The sequence below is a fragment of the Ranitomeya imitator genome, chromosome 2 (genome assembly GCF_032444005.1).
Source record: "Ranitomeya imitator isolate aRanImi1 chromosome 2, aRanImi1.pri, whole genome shotgun sequence".
In the NCBI taxonomy this organism is placed as follows: Eukaryota; Metazoa; Chordata; class Amphibia; order Anura; family Dendrobatidae; genus Ranitomeya; species Ranitomeya imitator.
In genome coordinates, this window is record NC_091283.1 from 296,364,230 (window position 1) to 296,384,799 (window position 20,570).

General features: G+C 45.6%; 1 pseudogene; it reads right to left on the minus strand.

Annotated features, from left to right (window-relative positions):
• The window catches only part of LOC138663302 (oocyte zinc finger protein XlCOF7.1-like), a 144,119-nt pseudogene that overhangs the window by 44,994 nt on the left and 78,555 nt on the right, over positions 1-20,570 (minus strand).

The window sequence follows — 20,570 nt, forward strand, 5'->3', positions numbered from 1 at the left end:
CCCTGCGATTAGTAGCCCGATGTTTACCCTGGTTACCAGGGGACTTCGGCATCGTTGGTCGCTGGAGAGCTGTCTGTGTGACAGCTCTCCAGCGACCACACAGCGACGAAACAGCGACGCTGCAGCGATCGGCATCGTTGCCTATATCGCTGCAGCGTCGCTTTAACATTAAGCTAGCAGTACAATCTATTTATGTTGGACAATGGCCATTTGAGTGGTTCTCTCAAGCCACTACCGTGTTACCTGAACTCATGAGTTGTACACATTCAAAATGGTGGGTGAATGCATGGGTTGGGTGCAACAGCTATGATTTGAGAAATGCTATGCTTCTTCATTTATTCCATATACTAATTCACCTTTAAAGCTCGTGCATAAAGTTAATTCAATAGGTACCGTATATAATCGAGTATAAGCCGAGATTTTCAGCCCACTGTTTTGGGCTGAAAGTGACCATCTCGGCTTATACTCGAGTCAGTGTCGGTGTGGGGTCGGCGGGTGAGGGTGAGCAGCGGCTGTGATATACTTACCTGCTCCTGGCGCTGTCCCTGCATGTCCCATGGTCTCCGGGCAGCGCTTCCTGTGTTCAGCGGTCACGTGGTACCGCTCATTAAAGTAATGAATATGCACGCATATTCATTAGTCTAATGAGTGGTACGTGACCGATGAACACAGGAAGATGCCGCCGGCTCCCGGAGACCATCTGACAGTGAGACACTGCCAGGGACCACGCCGGGAGCAGGTGAGTATATCAGGGGAGGGGGAGCATTGCGCGAGTCACCTTCCACATTCCATTGCTGCGCGCTGCTCTGTCTTCCGTCCTCTGGCTGTGACTGTTCAGGTCAGAGGGCGCGATGATGCGATTAGTGTGCGTGCTGCCCTCTGCCTGAACAGTCAGTGCCGAGGATGGAAGACAGAGCAGCACGCAGTGATGGAACGTGGAAGGTGACTATCGCAAGTGCCGGGGGTCTGAGCGAAGAGAGGTAAGTATGTGATTTTTTTATTTTAATCGCAGCAACAGCAAATGGGGCAAATGTATGGAGCATCTTATGGGGCATATATGAGGAGCAACTTATGGGGCATATATGAGGAGCATCTTATGGGGCATAATGTGTGGAGCATCTCATGGGACCCCTAATGTGTGGATCATCTCATGGGGCCACAATATATGGGGCCATAATGTGTGGAGCATCTCATGAGGCCATAATGTATGGAGCATCTCATGGGGCCATAATGTGTGGAGCATCTCATGGGGCCATAATGTGTGGAGCATCTCATGGGGCCATAATGTGTGGAGCATCTTATATGGGCCATAATGTGTGGAGCATCTTATGGGTCCACAATGTGTGGAGCATCTTATGGGGCCATCAACCTTTATGCAGCATTGTATGGGGCAAATGTTTCTATGGAGCATCTTATGGGGCCATTATTAACCATTGTGCAGCATTATATGGGGTATATTTTAATATGGAGCATCTTATGGGGCCCATCATGAACTGTATGGAGCATTATATGGGGCTCCTGATTCAATATGGACATTCAAAAATACTTAACCTACTGATGCCTCAATTAATATTACTTTTATTGGTATCTATTTTTGTTTTTGACATTAACCGGTAGCTGCTGCATTTCCCACCCTAGGCTTATACTCGAGTCAATAAGTTTTCCCAGTTTTTTGTGGCAAAAATAGGGGGGTTGCCTTATACTCGGGTCGGCTTACACTCGAGTATATACGGTATTTTAACTGGAGATTCTACATTGCTACACCCTAGATTAGAACATCCTCAAGTAATTAAGAGAAATAGAAAGTGGAAAAAGGTTGACACTTCTCTTTCAATACAAAGGCATCATAATGTTCTATGTATGCCAGGACAGTTTAGGTTAATTGAAGACAAATGCTGGAGTAATTCATCCACTTGTATTCTAGATGGGTAATCAATCTCAAAAGACAAAGCACCAATCTCCTATCTAGGGCATCAAAGAGCTTGTTTCTCCTAAAGGTATCGTTACACTAAACGACTTACCAACGATCACGACCAGCGATACGACCTGGCCTTGATCGTTGGTAAGTCGTTGTGTGGTCGCTGGGGAGCTGTCACACAGACAGCTCTCTCCAGCGACCAACGATCAGGGGAAAGACTTCGGCATCGTTGAAACTGTCTTCAACGATGCCGAAGTCCCCGGGTAACCAGGGTAAACATCGGGTTACTAAGTGTAGGGCGATATTTACCCTGGTTACCATTGTAAAAGTAAAAAAAAAAACAGTACATACTCACATTCCGATGTCTGTCACGTCCCCCGCCGTCAGCTTCCCGCACTGACTGTGTCAGCGCCGGCTGTAAAGCAGAGCACAGCGGTGACGTCACCGCTGTGCTCTGCTTTACGGCCGGCGCTGACAGTCAGTGCGGGAAGCTGACAGCAGGGGACGTGACAGACATCGGAATGTGAGTATATACTGTTTTTTTTTTTACTTTTACAATGGTAACCAGGGTAATTATCAGGTTACTAAGCACGGCCCTGCGCTTAGTAACCCGATAGTTACCCTGGTTACAAGTGAACACATCGTTGGATCGGCGTCACACACGCCGATCCAACGATGACAGCGGGTGATCAGCGACCAAAAAAAGGTCCTGATCATTCCCCAACGACCAACGATCTCCCAGCAGGGGACGTTGCAACGATATTGTTAACAAAATCGTTATGTGTGAAGGTACTTTAACCCCTTCACCCCAAAGCCTGTTTTCACCTAAGTGACAGGGCCAATTTTTACAATTCTGACCACAGTCACTTTATGAGGTCATAACTCTGAAACGCTTCAACGGATCCTGGTGATTCTGACACTGTTTTCTCGTGACATATTGTACTTCATGATAGTGGTAAAACTTCTTCGATATGACTTGCATTTATTTGTGAAAAAAACAAAAATTTGTTGGAAATTATGAAAATTTAGCAATTTTCAAACTCTTAGTTTTTATGCCCTTAAATTAGAGAGTTATATCACATAATATAGTTAATAAACAACATTTCCCACATGTCTGCTTTACATCAGCACAATTTTGGAAACATAATTTTTTTTTGTTAGGACGTTATAAGGGTTAAAAGTTGACCAGCGATTTCTCATTTTTGCAACAAAATTTGCAAAACCATTTTTTTACGGACCACCTCACACTTGAAGTGACTTTGAGGGGTCTATATGACAGAAAATGCCCAAAAGTGACACCATTCTAAAAACTGCACCCCTCAAGGTACTCAAAACCACATTCAAAAAGTTTATTAACCCTTCAGGTGCTTCACAGGAATTTTTTGAATGTTTAAAAAAATTGAACATTTAACTTTTTTTTCACAAAATTTTTACTTCAGGTCCAATTTGTTTCATTTTACCAAGGGTAACAGGAGAAATTGGACCACAAAAGTCGTTGTACAATTTGTCCTGAGTACGCCGATACCCCATATGTGGGGGTAAACCACTGTTTGGGCACATGGCAGAGCTCGGAAGGGAAGGAGCGCCATTTGACTTTTCAATGCAAGATTTGCTGGAATTGAGATCAAAGCCCATGTCACGATTGGAGAGCCCCTGATGTGCCTAAACAGTGGAAACCCCCACAAGTGACACCATTTTGGAAAGTAGACCCCCTAAGGAACTAATCTAGATGTGTGGTGAGCACTTTGAACCTCCAAGTGCTTCACAGAAGTTTATAATGTAGAGCCGTAAAAAAAAATTTATATTAATTTTCATAAAAATTCATCTTTTTGCCCCAAATTTTTTATTTTCCCAAGGGTAAAAGGATAAATTGGACCCCAAAAGTTGTTGTGCAATTTGTCCTGAGTACGTCGATACTTCATATATGGGGATAAACCACTGTTTGAGCGCATGGCAGAGCTCGGAAGGGAAGGAGTGCCATTTGACTTTTCAATGCAAAATTGGCTGGAATTGAGATCGGACGCCATGTCGCATTTGGAGAGCCCCTGACGTGCCTTAACAGTGGAAACCCCCCACAAGTGACCCCATTTTGGAAAGAAGACCCCCTAAGGAACTTATCTAGATGTGTGGTGAGCACTTTTAACCCCCAATTGTTTCACTAAAGTTTAGAATGTAGCATTGTGAAAATTAAAAAATCATTTTTTCTTTCCACAAAATGATGTTTTAGCCCGCAATTTTTTTTTCCCCAAGGGTAACAGGAGAAATTGGACCACAAATGTTATTGTCCAATTTGTCCTGAGTACGCTGATACCCCACATGTGGGGGGGAACCACCGTTTGAGTGCATGGCAGAGCTCGGAAGGGAAGGAGCACCGTTTGAAATGCAGACTTAGATGGAATGGACTGCAGGTGTCATGTTGCATTTGCAGTGCCCCTGATGTACCTAAACAGTAGAAACCCACCACAAGTGACACCATATTGGAAACTAGACCCCCCAAGGAACTTATCTAGATGTGTTGTGAGAGCTTTTAACCAACAAGTGTTTCACTACAGTTTATAACGCAGAGCCGTGAAAATAAAAAATATTTTTTTTTCCACGAAAATGATATTTTATCCCCTATGTTTTTATTTTCCCAAGGGTAACAGGACAAATTGGACCCCAAAAGTTGTTGTCCAACTTGTCCAGAGAACGCTGATACCCCATATGTTGGGGTAAACCCCTGTTTGGGCACACAGGAGAACTCGGAAGGGAAGGAGCCCTGTTTTACTTTTTCAAAGCAGAATTGGCTGGAATTGAGATCGGATGCCATGTCGCGTTTGGAGAGCCCCTGATGTGCCTAAACAGTGGAAACCCCCAATTATAACTGAAACCCTAACCCCAACCCTAACCCTAGCCCTAACCCTAACCCTAGCCCTAACCCTAGCCCTAACCCTAGCCCTAACCCTAGCCCTAGCCCTAGCACTAATGGGAAAATGGAAATAAATACATTTTTTTACATTTTATTATTTTTCCCTAACTAAGGGGGTGATGAAGGGAGGTTTGATTTACTTTTATAGCGTTTTTTTGGCGGATTTTTATGATTGGCAGCTGTCACACACTAAAAGACGCTTTTTATTGCAAAAAATAGTTTTTGCATCACCACATTTTGAGAGCTATAATTTATCCATATTTTGGCCCACAGAGTCATGTGAGGTCTTGTTTTTCGCGGGACGAGTTGACGTTTTTATTGGTAACATTTTCGGGCAGATGACATTTTTTGATCGCTTTTTATTCCGATTTTTGGGAGGCGGAATGAACAAAAACCAGCAATTCCTGAATTTCTTTTAGGGGGCGTTTATACCGTTCCACGTGTGGTAAAATGGATAAAGCAGTTTTATTCTTCGGGTCAGTACGATTACAGCGATACCTCATTTATGTAATTTTTTTTATGTTTTGGCGCTTTTACACAATAAAAACTATTTTATATAAAAAAATAATTGTTTTTGCATCGCATTATTCTGAGAGCTATAACTTTTTTATTTTTCTGCTGATGATGCTGTATGGCGGCTTTTTTTTTGCGGGACAAGATGACACTTTCAGCGGTACCATGGTTATTTATATCCGTAGTTTTGATCGCGTGTTATTCCACTTTTTGTTCGCCTGTATGATAACAAAGCGTTGTTTTTTGTTTTTTTTGCGGTGTTCACTGAAGGGGTTAACTAGTGGGATAGTTTTATAGAGCGGGTCGTTACGGACGCGGCGATACCAAATATGTGTACATATATATATATATATATATATATATATATTTTTTTTTTACATAAATAAATGGATTTATTGGGAAATGTTTTTTTTTTTTTATTTGGGGATTTTTTTTACACATTCAATTTTTTTTTTTTTACTTTCTAACATTGTCCCAGGGTGGGACATCTCTGTATTAGATCAGATCGTTGATCTGACACTGTGCATAGCACACTGTCAGATCAACGATCTGACATGCAGTTTAGCTCTCAGCAGGCGCCGGCTAGCCAGGTCACTTCATGACCCGGAAGGAGTCCGGCGGCCATCTTGGATCCGGGGACTCCTTCCGGGTCACCGGAGCAACGCGATCTCATTGCGTTGCTCCGGTGGGAGAGCGCAGGGAGCCCCCGTCCCTGCGCGATCCCCCTCTATGCCGCTGTCACTACTGACAGCGGCATCAGAGGGGTTAAATGCCCACGATCGGCGATAGCGCCGATCGTGGGTATTGCTGCGGGGTGTCAGCTGTCATATACAGCTGACACCCGCACCCGATCACCGCGGCGCTCAGCGCGAGACCGCGGTGATCGGTACGCCGTACTAGTACTGCTGCTGGCACTAATGCAGTGCCGGCAGCGCAGTACTAGTACGGCGCATGTCACGAAGGGGTTAAGTACTGCCAATGTATCTATAACAACACAACATTGTTATGTAATGACATATGTAGCTAGGGTAGCATGGTGCACTCTTAGTGGAGTTACAAAAATAAAGACACCTAACTGGGATTATGTATTTCCTACTATTGCTAATCTGTCAATTGATCTGAAATACCACACTCCAGTTAATTTGCAAGCCTTGAGCCTAGGAATAGGGAAAAAACTTGGAGAATCGTTGTCAAAATTTAATAGGGATGAATATTTATTGATGAAGCTTCATCAAGAAAAGTCAAATGCCACAATTCTATTACATCATGACCAAAATGAACTAAAGGAAGATACCCATCTGTTGGAAAATAATGCTAAGGGTATGTGCACACGTCAGGATTTCTTGCAGAAATTTTCCTGACAAAAAACGGACATTTCTGCCAGAAATCCGCATGCGTTTTTACAGCGATTTTACCACGTTTTTTACGCGTTTTTGATGCGTTTTTTGTGCATTTTTTCCCAAATGCATAGAATAGCGGGAAAAACGCAGAAAATCCGCAAAATTAATGAACATGCTGCTTTTTTTACCGCGATGCGTTTTTTTCACGGAAAAAAAAAACGCATCAATGTGCACAAAACATGCAGAATGCACTCTAAATGATCGGATGCATAATGTGTGCGTTTTTAATGAGTTTTTATAGCGTTTTCACCACGAAAAAAATGTGAAAAAACCTGAACGTGTGCACATAGCCTAAGGGTTATTGGTGGGAGGTAATTTTGGGTCATTCAAATGCAGCAAATGGCATACTGAATTATTTAATCGACCCGATTGTTATAGTGCTTATTGTTTCTGTAATTTTAATCCTTTTACAAGTCTATATGTGCTCTGTTACCCGTTACCTGTATAGGAAGATTCAGAGTTTAACCGTGAAAGGACAAACCAATGTCAAAATTGTATCATGTGATACAGATGTACAAATTTCCATTGAATTAAAAGAAATTGTAGTATGTGAGAACTATGGCAGAAGAGGGCACAGTAAAAAAGGTTGTTTCATTCCAAAACGAAATCTATAGGTAAATCCTAGTACGAAATTGATATCCGATCACAAATGATGAAATTGTTTGTTTTCTATATGATTTTTGTGTGATGTAATGATCCTATGTATACTTTGATGTGTATTTATTTTATGCCTCCTTCAATGTCCTAATAGAAATCAAGTTATAACAAAGTTAATTTTTTTGGAGTGAATGTTGGCAGCTAGTGAGTGAATGTGTCAAGACTCCTTGCCCTAAGGCTGGGTTCACACTGCGTCAATGGTGTCCGTTAGACGGACTACGTTACACCGCGGCATAAACGCGTGTAACTTAGTCCGTTACGGCCGCCATTGACTGCAACGTCGGACGCATCGCTAGCGCACGCCCACAATGGGCGTGCGCTAGGGATGTGCCGTCATTGAGCGACGCGGGCTGCAGCGTTTCCGGGGCCGTCACTGCTAGCGCAGATAATGCTAGCAGATGCTCTATCTGCGCTAGCGCGATGCAAACGCCGACACTTACGCTAACAGCAGCCTGTTAGCGTATGTGCTGAACGGGCTGCTGCTAACGCAATGTGAACTTAGCCTAAGAAGAATCAACTTCAGTGGTGAAGAGGATTCTGGATTTGTGGCCCTTTAACATTTATGTGTCATTCAGACACAAAGGGGGGTATGTTGAAAGACAACATGGACAATGTGCGTACGATAGAAATATATTGAATTTATGAGTGTTGAATATGTCCAGGACTCTGTTGATGAAATAAACCAGATACAAGACTGCAAATCTATTAGGTGGTCAGGCTTGTGTTCTTTTGTGTGATGTCCTTTGTTTTAGTGATAAGGCAAAAGTGCATCTACATACGAAATGAATATTGGCCCTAAAGCCTAATTGAAGATACAGGTGTACACTGTGGAAATCTTGAATGAATAGCCTCTATCTTGTTTGAGAGGTATCATTATCTACATATGTACACAACTCATGTGGGTTTCCATTATAAACCAGTGGTCCTGAGATAGACATCCTGTCTTCGGCCTATGGATATGTATATTGATACACAATGCCTGTGGCGTTTGGGTGGCAAACCATTGTTCTTTGAATGGACATCTTTGAGCCAGCCCAAATGGAGTTGAACTGTCCTACACAAGAACTTTCTTCCCAAGTAGGAGGATGCCATCTGCAGGAAGGTAATGATTACTGAAGGTAATGATTACTGCAGCCAATGACAATGTTCACATTGCCGGAAGATGATTGGACATTTGCCACAGAAGATACCAGAAACAAGGGTGGAGTCATGGCTTGTATGTGAGTGTGGATGTGAAACATTGGTATAAATGGAGGAACAATCAAGGCCATCTCTTTCTCTCTCTCATTATTGCCATGAAGAATCATTGCTAAGTATCCTTGTATATATTTGTATTGGTATTTTCTCTAATTATAGGACATTGAAGAAAAGGTTTTATTGTTTGTTGTTATTATTTGAATTGTCTTACTACTATCTTATTTTACTTGTCATTAAATATCTTTGTCATTTTCCCAAACTTGAGTTATTGATTGTATAGGAAATTTTCAGGACAGGATATAGAACGGGAAATCACCACCAACAGGCTCCCACAGGAAAAACACATTAGCTTTAATAAAAAGGTTATTTGGCATGCAAATCCAAGCAAACTCCAAAATATGCATATTGGGAGAATCTATAGATCTCAAATCCATCCCCGATGACTGTAGGTCTTTTGCAAACATTGTATCAAGCTCGCAAACTCATCTAGAGTAGGGGTGAGCGACTTTTAGTTTTTTAGGGTCGAGTTGGGTTTCGCAAAACCCGACTATCTCAAAAGTCGAGTCGAGTGGAATCGGCCGATCATCGCGAAAAGTCGGGGATTGACCGAAACACGAAACCCAATGCAAATCAATGGGGAAGCATAGTCGGCAGTGAGTGGAGGCCAGGAAAACATGTACAGTGCCCATTTTAATGGCAAAAACATCCATTCTTGTTACTGAATCTTGTCAATCTTAATTTACCTTATAATAATAGTAAGGCATTGGAAATTGGGGGTCATTTGGCTAAAGTTGTGGGGGGGTAGGGCTGGTTAAAGTATTTAGTGGGCCCAGGAAATCTGGACCACGTCACGGCAGTGGAGCAGGGAGAGGTAAGTATTTAAACTTTGCAAGTGCTGTGATCCTGAGCAAGCAGGGGGGGCCCACTCATTGGCATTGGCACTGGCACAGGGCCCCACAAAGTACAGCGGTGTGTTTGCACGGCGGGGGCGCCTCCCACTGGCAGCGACACTTTTGCGTACTATGAGGGGCCCTGTGCCAGTGACGTCGCCAACGAGTATTCCCCCCCCACCTGATGAAGGAACCTGCACTTTCATCTGCACCTTCCTCTTTGTCCCCGTGTAAGGTGGTATGGTATGCGGGAAGGGGAACCTGACTTTCAGCAGGGTCACATTCTTGCTGTGTAGCATGCACGGGGAATGTAGCGTTCTGGGTCAATGTACCAGCAGACTCATCTATCACTGGCTGGGCAATGGGTAGGATGAGGAGGAAACACAGATATAGGCCCAAAGAATAAAGTGGGCTAAATGCAGTTCAAAATTGGTAACAGGACTAACCAGGGGGCATTGCTTTGTTCAGTGGAGTACAACTGTAATGAGAAGCTGACACAGTGAGTAGGCCCAAATCAGTAGGTAGGCTAAATGCAGTTCAAAATTGGTAACAGAAGTAAACAGGCGGCACTGGTTTGTTCAGTGTAGGAGAACATCAAGGAGAGGCAGACACCGTTAGTAGGGCCAACAAAACAAGTAGGCCAAATGCAGTGTTATATTAAAAACAATTTAACAAGAGCCTGAAGATAGAAGCTAGGAAAAGGCAACCAGGAGAACACCTTGGAGCGGCAGACACCATTAGTAGGCCCCAACCAAACTAGTAGCCCCACTGCAGTTGTTTGATTAAAAAACTACTTAACAAGAGCCTGAAGATCGAAGCTCAGGAAAGTCAACCAGGAGAACACCTTGGAGCGGCAGACACTGTTAGTAGGCCCCAACCAAACTAGTAGCCCCACTCTAGTTGTTAGATTAAAAAACTATTTAACAAGAGCCTGAAGATCGAAGCTCAGGAAAGTCAACCAGGAGAACACCTCGGGGCGGCAGATACTGTTAGTAGGCCCCAACCAAACTAGTAGCCCCACTGCAGTTGTTCGATTAAAAAACTATTTAACAAGAGCCTGAAGATTTAAGCTCAGGAAAGTCAACCAGGAGAACACCTTGGAGCGGCAGACACCGTCTCTACAACCCAGACCCAACTTGTAGGCCTAATGCAGTGTTGTTTCAACAACTACTTAACAAGAGCTTCAAGATAGAAGCAAGGGAGAGACAACAGAGAGAACACCTTGGAGCGGAAGACTAAGTTTGTAGACCACAAAGAAACTTGTAGCCCCAATGCAGTTTTATAATTCTGACAAGCTGAAAAGCAGCCTTTTTATTTTTTTTTAAAGGAGGACAGCTGTATTAAGTGGCGCAGACAGACACTGCTAGTAGGCCTTACACCACAAAGTAGGCTCACTGCAGGTTGAAAAAAAGTTACATGGGTACACGGTCGGTTTTTCCACCAACATAGAAGAGGATTCTTTACTGTTAGGGCAGTGAGAATCTGGAATTGCTTGCCTGAGGAGGTGGTGATGGCGAACTCAGTCGAGGGGTTCAAGAGAGGCCTGGATGTCTTCCTGGAGCAGAACAATATTGTATCATACAATTATTAGGTTCTGTAGAAGGACGTATATCTGGGGATTTATTATGATGGAATATAGGCTGAACTGGATGGACAAATGTCTTTTTTCGGCCTTACTAACTATGTTACTATATCGGCATTGGTGTGCTCAGCGGAGGAGAATTTGAAGGAGGGACTGCAGACACACTTAGTAGGCCTAAAATAAAAAAAAAATAGGCTCAAAGCACCTTTGATTATGTGGCAGGGGTACACAGGCAGCATTGGTGTGGTCAGCGGAGGACGATTGGAAGGAGTGTCTGACACAGTTAGTACTCCAAAAAAAGAAATAGATGTTAATGTCTCGAAAAACAACAAACCCCCCCCAAAAAAGGGTGGCATACATAGGTACAGGGGTGGGCTCCTCTGCTGAGTATCAGACATAGTATTTTGGCGCTAATGATTTACTGTTGTCAATATAGGACACTGACCCTGACTATTTTAACTAGCATCATACATGTCAACAAATCGGTATTGTCAGTGCCAGGCATTGAAGGATGTCAGCACATAGACTAAACATTGGTGGAGCTGTGAGAGATAATTTAGCAAGTGGTAGAGCACTGTTTGAGCTGGGGGGGGAACTCTTGTGGCTGGCGGTACAGGCCCAGGGCCCCTCAGGTTACAACGGTGTGTCTGACGTTGGGTGCGCGCCACCACCGCCAGAGACACTTTATTGTACTATGAGGGACCCAGTGGCAGTGCCGTCTACCAAAAGCGGGCACACCCACCTCTTCACACAAACGGCACTCTCACGGGTGCTTGTGCCAAGTGGCGAGACCACGGCCCCGTGGGCGGAGTTAGCCCATTTAGGGAGGTGTAAACATGTCGTATGCTGGACAAACAGCTGCTGCAAATTAAGAGATTGGAACAGTCAGTAAGACCAGTCCACAAGCAAGACCTTTTTATAGGAAAGCTAGGTGTCAGCCGGGAAAGGTGGGGCAAAATAATTTGAAATCCATGAGTGGTTCATTTTAATGAAGGTTAGATCATCGACATTTTGGGTAGCCAGACGAGTCCTTTTTTCGGTCAATATTGAACCAGCAGCACTGAATACTCTTTCTGATAGCACACTAGCTGCTGGGCAAGCAAGCTCCTGCAATGCATATTCGGCCAATTCAGGCCAGGTATCTATTTTGGATGCCCAGTAATCAAATGGGAATGACGGTTGAGGGACAACATCGATAAGGGATGAAAAATAGTTAGTAACCATACTGGACAAATGTTGTCTCCTGTCACTTTGAATTGATGCTGCAGTACCTGTCCTGTCTGCGGTCATTGCGAAATCACTCCACAACCTGGTCAGAAAACCCCTCTGTCCAATGCCACTTCTGAGTTGTGCACCTCTAACACCTCTGCCCTGTTGCCCCCTGCACCTCGAGTGAGAACCATCACCGGCGCTGTGTGCTGGGAATGCCTGAATCAAACGGTCTACAAGAGTTGCTTGTTTGGTTGCTAATATTTGTTTGAGGTTCTCATGTGGCATGATACTTTGCAATTTGCCTTTATAGCGAGGATCAAGGAGGCAGGCCAACCAGTAATCGTCACCGGTCATCATTTTAATAATGCGTGGGTCCCTTTTGAGGATACGTAAGGCATAATCCGCCATGTGGGCCAAAGTTCCAGTTGTCAAATCTGCGGTTGTGCTGGGTTGAGGGGCAGTTTCAGGGAAATCTATGTCACTTGTCTCCCTCAAAAAACCTGAACCCGGCCTTGCAACGCCACCACTTTCTATTGGCCCCGGAGAAGCTTCCTCATTCAAAAAATACTCATCCCCATCATCCTCCTCCTCTTCACCCGCTACCTCGTCCTGTAGATTGCCCTGACCAGACAATGGCTGACTGTCATCAAGGCTTTCCTCTTCCTCGGCTGCAGACGCCTGCTCCTTTATGTGCGTCAAACTTTGCATCAGCAGACGCATTAGGGGGATGCTCATGCTTATTATGGCGTTGTCTGCACTAACCAGCCGTGTGCATTCCTCAAAACACTGAATGACTTGACACAGGTCTTGTAAATTCGACCACTGCACACCTGACAACTCCATGTCTGCCATCCAACTGCCTGCCCGTGTATGTGTATCCTCCCACAAATACATAACACACCTCTGTTCGCACAGTCTCTGAAGCATGTGCAGTGTGGAGTTCCACGTTGTTGCAACGTCGATGATTAGGCGATGCTGGGGAAGGTTCAAAGATCGCTGATGGTTCTGCATACGGCTGGAGTGTATGGGCGAATGGCGGATATGCGTGCAAAGTCTGCGCACTTTGAGGAGCAGGTCGGGTAACCCCGGATAACTTTTCAGGAAGCACTGCACCACCAGGTTTAAGGTGTGAGCCACGCAAGGAATGTGTTTCAGTTGGGAAAGGGCTATGGCAGCCATAAAATTCCTTCCGTTATCACTCACTACCTTGTCTGCCTCAAGATGTACAGTGCCCAGCCATGACTGAGTTTCTTTCTGCAAGAAGTCGGACAGAACTTCCGCGGTGTGTCTGTTGTCGCCCAAACATTTCATTGCCAATACAGCCTGCTGACGCTTGCCACTAGCTGTCCCATAATAGGACACCTCGTGTGCAACAGTGGCAGCTGCGGATGGAGTGGTTGTGCGACTGCGGTCTGTGGACGAGCTTTCGCTTCTGCAGGAAGACGAGGAGGAGGAGGAGGGGGGGCGAACGCCTACAGTCAACTGTTTCCTAGACCGTGGGCTAGGCAGAACTGTCCCAATATTGCTGTCCCCTGTGGACCCTGCATCCACCACATTAACCCAGTGTGCCGTGATGGACACGTAACGTCCCTGGCCATGCCTACTGGTCCATGCATCTGTTGTCAGGTGCACCTTTGTACTCACAGATTGCCTGAGTGCATGGACGATGCGGTCTTTTACATGCTGGTGGAGGGCTGGGATGGCTTTTCTCGAAAAGAAGTGTCGACTGGGTAGCTCGTAGCGTGGTACAGCGTAGTCCATCAGGGCTTTGAAAGCTTAGCTTTCAACTAACCGGTAGGGCATCATCTCTAATGAGATTAGTCTAGCAATGTGGGCGCTCAAACCCTGTGTACACGGATGCGAGGATGACTACTTCCTTTTCCTAATGAGAGTCTCATGTAGGCTGAGCTGGACTGGAGAGCTGCAGATCGTGGAACTAGCGGGGGTGCCGGTGGACATGGCAGACAGAGAGGGTTGGAGATGGTATTCTTGCTGGTGCCGTACATGCAGTGTTTCCTACCACGAACCTGGTGATTCCCTGACTGCTTTGGCCTGGCGACGAAACCTGCACATTTACTCCAGGAGGTGCGGGAAATGGTGGGCTTACAGTGAGGGAAGGAATGTAGCGTTGCTGACTAGCTTCATTGGCCGAGGTTGCTACAACCTTAAGGGACGTTTGGTAGTTAGTCCAGGCTTGCAAGTGCATAGTGGTTAAATGTCTACGCATGCAACTTGTATTTAGACTTTTAAGATTCTGACCTCTGCTTAAGGTAGTTGAACATTTTTGACAGATGACTTTACCCTGATCATTTGGATGTTGTTTAAAAAAATGCCAGACTGTACTCTTTCTACTATCAGATACCTTTTCAGGCATTGCAGACTGAGGTTCTTTAACCGGATGGCCACGCTGTCCTACAACTGGTTTTGGTTTTGCCACGCGTTTCTGGCCAGATACGGGCCCGGCAGATGGAACCTGTTGTGATGTTGATGCCTGCTGCGGCTCCTCCTCCTCCGCTTCAGAGCTACTGCCGCCTGCACCCTGTTCCCCCAATGGCTGCCAATCGGGATCAACAACTGGGTCATCTATGACCTCCTCTTCTATCTCGTGTGCAACTTTGTCTGTGTCACCGTGTAAGCCTGTGGTATAGCGTTCGTGACGGGGCACCATAGTCTCATCAGGGTCTGATTCTGGATCAGTACACTGCGAGGGCAATGTTCTGGTCTGAGTCAAAGGAACAGCATAGTAATCTGGCTGTGGCTGTGCATCTGTGCACTCCATGTCCGATTGAACTTGTAATGGGCATGGCCTGTTAACTGTTTCACTTTCTAACCCAGGAACAGTATGTGTAAAGAGCTCCATGGAGTAACCCGTTGTGTCGCCTGACGCATCCTTCTCTGTTGTTCTTGGTGAAGAAGACAAGGAAGCGACTTGTCCCTGACCGTGAACATCCACTAAAGACGCGCTGCTTTTACATTTAGCAGTTTCAGAAGAGGAGGCGAAAGAGCTAGAGGCAGAGTCAGCAAGGAAAGCCAAAACTTGTTCTTGCTGCTCCGGCTTTAAAAGCGGTTTCCCAACTCCCAGAAAAGGGAGCGTTCGAGGCCTTGTGTAGCCAGACGACGAACCTGGCTCAACAACTCGAGACTTAGGTGCTATATTGCTTTTCCCACGACCACCTGATGCTCCACCACCACTACCATCATTACCAGCTGGCAATGACCGCCCACGGCCACGACCTCTTCCACCAGACTTCCTCATTGTTTGAAAAACGTAACCAAACTAACGGTATTTGTTACTGTAAAACCAGTTACAAGGTGAACTCAAACTTCTGTTGGATTTATATATCCCTTTATAGGTGGGTGAGACTGCAGGGAAAATCAGGCCCAATGTATAACAGTATACAGCTTCAGTGGCAGACAGATATACCACTAACAGGACTGACGCTGATGCAGACACTACCAATAAAAATCTCCCCCTTTTTATTTTTTCTGGGAGAATATTTAAGAAATGTGGCCCACTCTTATACAGTATATGTTCTGTGGCACAAATTAGAGACAGATGCCACACACAGTACTGGCAATGAGGCAGAATTGCCAATCTTAATCTCCCACTATTTATTTTTTCTGGGAGAATTTTAAAGAAATCTGGCCCAGTGTTACACACTAGGTTTAATGTGGCACAAAATTTGAGACAGGTGGCACACACAGGACTGGCACTGAAGCAGAAATGCCAATCTCAATCTCCCACTATTTTTTTTTTTTTTCAGGGAGAATTTAAGAGAAATCTGGCCCAGTATTACACACTAGGTTTAATGTGGCACAAAATTTGAGACAGGTGGCACACACAGGACTGGCACTGAAGCAGAAATGCCAATCTCAATCTCCCACTATTTTTTTTTCAGGGAGAATTTAAAAGAAATCTGGCCCAGTAATACACACTAGGTTTAATGTGGCACAAAATTTGAGACAGGTGGCACACACAGGACTGGCACTGAAGCAGAAATGCCAATCTCAATCTCCCACTATTTTTTTTTCACGGAGAATTTAAAAGAAATCTGGCCCAGTATTACACACTAGGTTTAATGTGGCACAAAATTTGAGACAGGTGGCACACACACAGCACTGGCAATGAGGCAGAATTGCCAATCTTAATCTCCCACTATTTTTTTTTTTTATGGGAGAATTGGCAAGAAATCAGGCCAACTGTTAGACTGTATGTTTTCTGTGCCAAAAAATGAGAAACAGATGCCACACACAGGACTGCCACTGATGCAGATTTGCCAATTTTAATCTGCACCCTTTTTTTTTTTTTTCTTCAGGGAGACTAGTGAATAAATCTGGTCCACTGTATTAGAGTATATTTTCTGTGGCAGAAAGTGGCTTGAAGAGATATAACGAAACAAAAAAAAAGGACTGTCCTACAATTGCTATCTCCCTGCAGTAATCTCAGCAAAGTATGGCAGGCAGCAATAACAAGGAGTGGACTGCTGCACAAAAAAGTCAAAAGTGTGGACAAACAAACAAGATAGCTGTGCAGAAAGGAAGGAGCAACAGGATTTGTGCTTTGAAAAAAGCAGTTGGTTTGCACAGCGGCCTACAAACAGCAATGCAGCTATCAGGGAGCCTTCTAGGGCAGCCCAATGAGCTACAGCGCTGAGGAAAAAAAAATGTAGCCTCCACTGTCCCTGCAAACAAAAGGTGGTGTTGGACAGTGGAAATCGCTACAGCACAAGCGGTTTGGGGGTTAATGTACCCTGCCTAACGCTATCCCTGCTTCTGACGAAGCGGCAGCAACCTCTCCCTATGCTCAGATCAGCAGCAGTAAGATGGCGGTCGGCGTGCATGCCCTTTTATAGCCCCTGTGACGCCACAGAAAGCAAGCCAATCACTGTAATGCCCTTCTCTAAGATGGTGGGGACCAGGACCTATGTCATCACGCTGCCCACACTCTGCGTTCACCTTCATTGGCTGAGAAATGGCGCTTTTCCCGTCATTGAAACGCGACTTTGGCGCGAAAGTCGCGTACCGCATGGCCGACCCCACACAGGGATCGGGTCGGGTTTCATGAAACCCGACTTTGCCAAAAGTCGGCAACTTATGAAAATGAACGACCCGTTTCGCTCAACCCTAATCTAGAGTATTCCTGAGAGATAACATATGGCAATTTCTGGCTTCAGGAACACTTGTGGTATGATCATTGCAGATTAAATGATATAAGTAAGGCCAGTACACATGCAAACTAATGTAACTATTGGAGATCTTGGGATCTCCACCGCATAGGAAAGCATGCAATTGGGGGAAGCTCCAGGCTTTCACAAAATGTCAGCAGAGCCCTCCGCAGCGCCGAACACCCGCAGCGATGCACTGCACATCTGAACACCCCCTCATCCCAGCCTGCGTCCTGCAGCAATACTACACTCTTGCCTCCTCCAGCAGCGACCCAGGGACCCTGCTCCACCGTGGCCGGTCACGTACGTCCGCATTATAAGACACACCCACATTTCCCCCAGAAATTTTTGGGGAAAAAAGTGCGTCTTATAATCTGAAAAATACGGTAGTTATGTCATATGAACTCTGCGTCCAATTAGCACAGGCGTCACTGTTCTCACCTTTGTCGCAGCCCAGGCTTCCTGTTGATGATCCAACACATCCGAAGGCGGAGAAAGTAAAGCCGGAGCTGATTGGGCGCAGGGCTTGTGTAATGTAACAGCCTCATATGAGCCCTGGGAACGCGAGTGCCGACACCGCAGGAACAACATCGGCACGAAAGGAGAGTATGAATTATTTTTATTTTAACAAAGCCATGCATGACGAATGACAAAGGATTGCCATAGTAGTGCACAACCCCTTTAACCCCTTCCCGACCTGTGACACAGCGTATGCGTCATGAAAGTCGGTGCCAATCCGACCTGTGACGCATATGCTGTGTCACAGAAAGATCGCGTCCCTGCAGATCGGGTGAAAGGGTTAACTCCCATTTCACCCGATCTGCAGGGACAGGAGGAGTGGTAGTTTAGCCCGGGGGGGTGGCTTCACCCACCCGTGGCTACGATCGCTCTGATTGGCTGTTGAAAGTGAAACTGCCAATCAGAGCGATTTGTAATATTTCACCTAAAAAACTGGTGAAATATTACAATCCAGCCATGGCCGATGCTGCATTATCATCGGCCATCGCCCACCCCCCGTGCTCCAATCCACCCCGCCGTGCTCTGATCCACCCCCTCGTGCTCCAATCCACCCCCCGCGCTCCGATCCCCCCATGCTCCGATCCACCCCCCCGTGCTTCCCCCCACCCCATCATACTTACCGAGCCTCCCGGGGTCCGTCCGTCTTCGTTCCTGGGCGCCGCCATCTTCCAAAATGGCGGGCACAGCGCGCCCGCCGAATCTGCCGGCCGGCAGATTTGTTTCAAGTGCATTTTGAGCACTGAGATAAAAATCACAGTGATCAAAATAAAAAAAATAAAAAAACACTAAATTACCCCCCCCCCCTTTGTCACCCCCATAGGTACGGACAATAATAAAATAAAAAATAATTTTTTTTCCCACTAAGGTTTGGGTAAGAACTAGGGTTAGGGTTAGGGTACGGTATGTGCACACGTATTCTGGTCCTCTGCGGATTTTTCCCCAGCGGATTTGATAAATCCGCAGTGCTAAACCGCTGCGGATTTACCGCGGTTTTTCTGCGCATTTCACTGCGGTTTTACAACTGCAATTTTCTATTGGAGCAGTTGTAAAACCGCTGCGGAATCCGCAGAAAGAAGTGACATGCTGCGGAATGTAAACCGCTGCGTTTCCGTGCAGTTTTTCTGCAGCATGTGTACAGCGATTTTTGTTTCCCATAGGTTTACATTGAACTGTAAACTCATGGGAAACTGCTGCGGATCCGCAGCGTTTTCCGCAGCGTGTGCACATACCTTTAGAATTAGGCTATGTGCACACGGTGCGGATTTGGCTGCGGATCCGCAGCAGGGTTCCATCAGGTTTACAGTACCATGTAAACATATGGAAAACCAAATCCGCTGTGCCCATGGTGCGGAAAATACCGCGCGGAAACGCTGCATTGTATTTTCCGCAGCATGTCAATTCTTTGTGCGGATTCCGCAGCGTTTTACACCTGTTCCTCAATAGGAATCCGCAGGTGATATCCGCACAAAAAACACTGGAAATCCGCGGTAAATCCGCAGGCAAAACGCAGTGCCTTTTACCCGCGGATTTTTCAAAAATGGTGCTGAAAAATCTCACACGAATCCGCAACGTGGGCGCATAGCCTTAGGGTTAGGGTTGGAATTAGGGTTGTGGTTAGGGGTGTGTTGGGGTTAGGGTTGGGATTAGGGTTAGGGGTGTTGGGGTTAGGGTTGTGATTAGGGTTAGGGTTATGGCTACAGTTGGGATAAGGGTTAGGGGTGTGTTGGGGTTAGTGTTGGAGGTAGAATTGAGGGGTTTCCACTGTTTAGGCACATCAGGGGTCTCCAAACGCAACATGGCGCCACCATTGATTCCAGCCAATCTTGTATTCAAAAAGTCAAATGGTGCTCCCTCACTTCCGAGCCCCGACGTGTGCCCAAACAGTGGTTTACTCCCACATATGGGGTACCAGCATACTCAGGACAAACTGCGCAACAATTACTGGGGTCCAATTTCTCCTGTTACCCTTGTGAAAATATAAAATTGCTTGCTAAAACATCATTTTTGAGGAAAGAAAAATGATTTTTTATTTTCACGGCTCTGCGTTGTAAACGTCTGTGAAGCACTTGGGGGTTCAAAGTGCTCACCACATATCTAAATAAGTTCCTTGGGGGGGTCTAGTTTCCAAAATGGGGTCACTTGTGGGGGGTTTCTACTGTTTAGGCCCACCAAGGGCTCTGCAAACGGAACGTGACGCCCGCAGACCATTCCATCAAAGTCTGCATTTCAAAAGTCACTACTTCCCTTCTGAGCCCCGACGTGTGCCCAAACAGTGGTTTACCCCCACACATGGGGTATCAGCGTACTCAGGAGAAACTGGACAACAACTTTTGGGGTCCAATTTCTCCTTTAACCCTTGGCAAAATAAAAAATTGCGGGCTAAAAAATCATTTTTGAGAAAAGAAATTTTTTTTTTAATCTTCATGGCTCTGCGTTATAAACTTCTGTGAAGCAATTGGGGGTTCAAAGTGCTCACCACACATCTAGATTAGTTCCTTTGGGGTTCTAGTTTCCAAAATGGGGTAATTTGTGGGGGATCTCCAATGTTTAGGCACACAGGGGCTCTCCAAACGCGACATGGTGTCCGCTAATGATTGGAGCTAATTTTC